Genomic DNA, 3,709 nt, shown 5'->3' with positions numbered 1-3,709 from the left:
AGAAAAGCCTCTGGAATAATCGATTATCACTGCTGATAATCGATTATAACCTGCTGATAATAGATTATCCTGACTGATAATAGATTATCACAGCAAGAAAAATATTTTCATAAAAGTTTCTGTGGTAATCGATTATCACTTATGATAATCGATTATCTATGGCAGTTGTGACTTAACTTTTCATATCCTTAACCTAATTTCTAAATAGGCTTCTATAAATAGAGTGGTAGGCTTTCATTAAAAAAACAGAAGTTAGAGAAGTTTGAGTACTTGAGAACTCTCTGTGGGAAGGCTTTGAAAAACCTAGTGTGGGTAGAGCGATAACTTTCATCAAGTGGGATCTTGAGTGATTGAGTGCTGCTGCTGTTGCTAGGAGAAGCCGATCATCCTTTGTGGGATTCAAAGGAGGTGTTCATTCCTTGTGTGATTCAAGGAAGGTGTTTTCATCCCTTGTGGATTTCAAGGGAGGTGTCTTCATCTCTTGTGTGATTCAAGAGAGGTGTTTTCTAAACCCTAATCTTTCTTATCATTGATTGTAAGTTTGGTTTATTTTAGTGATTTAGTTAATCTCGTTTTTGAAAGATTAACAACTGGACGTAGGGTCTTTTGATCTGAACCAGTATAACTACTTTGTGCAATTTTCTCTTCTCTACTCTTTTTATTTTATTGTGTTTATTAAAATAAAGGAAAGAATTTTAATTGATCTTTGATATTAAAAGGGAAAATATTAAAAGCACAATTTTTATTAAGAACCTAATTCACCTTCCTCTTGGTTTTTGTCCAAATGCTTAAACATTCCGCTGTGCGATACCAACATTGGTGTGAAAATTCATTCCTCAATCAATGATGGATGTGGTCCTCCTCAGTTTATTCTTAGTGGTCAAAATTACCATCGCATTGGAAGTTTATTGCCCGATAAAGGATCAAGTCCAAAATTTGCACAACTATATATTTATGACACAGAAAATGAAACAACAAACAAAGTTAGTCACTTTTGGTATGCCTACATACTTTTTTTTTTATGAATCATTCTGTATATTATTTATCCTTTTGTAATTTTATAGGTCTAATATACAACAATCCATATTTGATAAATCATTGATAGAAGAGTTGAAAAACATGACTGACAAACACAATGTTCTTGCTCAATCATTCAAAAGAGTAAGAGATTTTATACATGATGATGACCGATCAGATTTTGGATTGAGGTTATTTAGACATCGCTTTAAGGATCTTAGAGTATACAATACCCGAATAGCAGATGAAGTCGCAGCATTGATAGTTGGTGATTTGAGCACTTTAGATGTAGGAAGAGACATCATTGTCAAGAAAGTTTGTGGTCAGTTAAAGAGACTACATGAAACTCATACAATTTGTCTTTCCTCTGCAATATCCTTTGATTTTTCCATATGGAGAGGATGGTTATCCAGAGGATACTCCATAGAGATTGTCAAAGATATGGTCAAAGTAGAAAGAGAATTCAGATTTCTTTACGAGAATTCATTGCTTTCAGAATACAAGATAGAAAGGTTGAATTTGGTAACGTTATACACTCACATAGATTGTTTCAACAATTTTTAGTGGACACCTACACAATGATTGAAGCCCAAAGGTTGTCTTTTATAAGAAATAATCAAAAACTCATTCGTTGTGATATTCTAAATGGGTTACAAGAAGTTGTTAACAAAGGTGAAACTGAACCTTCTTCCATTGGAAAACGTATAGTTTTGCCAGCTTCATTTACAAGTGGCATGAGTTACATGTTAAATAATTGCCAAGATGCTATGGCCATTTGTAAGAGGTATGGCTATCCAGATTTGTTTATAACAATCACATGTAATGTCAATTGGCCTGAAATTCTTGATTTTGTAAAATCAAGAGGTTTAACTACTTCAGATAGGCCAAACATTGTTTGTAAAGTTTTTAAAATGAAATTAGACCAAATGATGACAAATTTCAAGAAGAATAATTTCTTTGGCAAAGTCAATGCAGGTACACAAACTACATTTCCATCATTTTGATTTTTTACCGCCAATTGTTTTGTATACTAATTATCTTCAAATTATAGGTATGTATACAATTGAATTTCAAAAGAGAGGTTTGCCACATGCTCAAATATTATTATGGTTGAGTGACTCAAACAAGTTAGAAAATGCAAAGCACATAGATGAAGTAATCTCTGCTGAACTTCCTCATCCAGATCTGTATCCAAAACTTTCAAAGGTTGTTAAAACATATATGATACATGGTCTGTGCGGAGCTGCTAGATTCACTCAACTCACTCTCTTCACTCTGATTTTTCTCTCCTTACGTGCAGTACCAATAGAGAGCAAACCAAACCTTTTTCTCCTCTCCAAATTACCTTTTAAATGTGACTTTAAGGTGGTTTAATTGCACAAAAACGAAATTGACATAATAGTGATGTTAATTACCATTTATTTGGCCTTTATGGTCTGTTTTTCAGCTACCCATGGCTGCCTATTCATCTAGGATTTCCATCAACTTTTCATATTCAAGCCAAAGCCAAAAATACCAAAAATAAGGTTTAATTTAGGTTCTCCAAGGTTTGAACCCATGACCTCACCAATGCCAAGTCAATGCTAAACCATCATGCCCATTCATGTTTCATGCTAATTAATACAATTCAAGCATTATATCATGAGAACGTGATTAATCATATGATTAAAAAAATAATAATTAAATTGAAATTATCATGAATCCTGACTTCTTTGATGACGGTGCTATACTTTTCCCTACAATTGATAGTGTTGAACAAGTAAATGACTTCATTTTATCTTTGATTCCTGGTGAAGAACAAATTTATGATGATCAAGAAATTCAAGGTGAGTGGTTTACTCAAGAGTTTCTAAATGATATCAAATATTCAGGAATTCCAAATCATAGGATTAAATTGAAAGTTGGCGTACCAATTATGCTTTTAAGAAACATTGATCAAGCAAATGGTCTTTGCAATGGTACAATGTTGCAAGTTAATGATTTGAGAAAGAATGTGATCTCTGCTATGTCATAACAAGCAAAAATGTTGGTGACAAAATTTTCATTCCAAGAATAAACTTGACACCTTCTGATTCCAGCATCCCATTTAAATTTCAAAGGAGGAAATTTCCAATATCCTTATGCTTTGCAATGACAATAAACAAAAGTAAAGGCCAAACTCTTTCTAAAGTTGGACTTTATCTTCCTTGTCCAGTTTTTACTCATGGACAATTGTACGTAGAAATTTCTAGAGTCACAACAAAGAAAGAACTCAAAATTTTAATTTTGGATGAAGATGGAAAAGTAAGCAATACAACTACCAATGTGGTTTACAAAGAAATATTTGAAAATCTTTGAAAAGAGATATACAACTTACTTAAAAAAATTATTATAATTTGTCAATTATTATATCTTTAACTGTAATTCCTTTGTTTTGTTGCAGATTATAATATGCCATAGTGTATACTATACACTTTTAGGATCTTTTTTATAGCTACGGATCATACATCGCAATGCTAGGTGGAGTTCCCAAATACAACATAAGTCGTATTGTCCCAAGACTACCAAACTCGTCAGCTATTTACTGAGGAGGGCAATCTATCTTAACCCATCTATACTGGCCACAACCAGCACACTCACACCGGCAACACTCGCCAACCCGAGCTCAACTCAAGGGTTCCTCGTGTTCATCCGCCATCTTGAGCTCAACTCG

At 33.4% G+C, this 3,709-nt stretch overlaps 1 pseudogene; it reads left to right on the top strand.

Moving 5' to 3' along the window:
- Positions 1-1,119: 1,119 nt before the first annotated feature.
- LOC114194900 (uncharacterized) lies at positions 1,120-3,354 on the top strand (annotated as a pseudogene).
- The last annotated feature ends 355 nt before the right edge of the window (positions 3,355-3,709 follow it).

Source organism: Vigna unguiculata, chromosome 8 (assembly GCF_037176805.1).
Source record: "Vigna unguiculata cultivar grain cowpea cultivar isolate G323 ecotype 2 chromosome 8, ASM3717680v1, whole genome shotgun sequence".
NCBI classification, from domain to species: Eukaryota; Viridiplantae; Streptophyta; class Magnoliopsida; order Fabales; family Fabaceae; genus Vigna; species Vigna unguiculata.
This window is presented reverse-complemented; position numbering and strand designations above follow the sequence as displayed.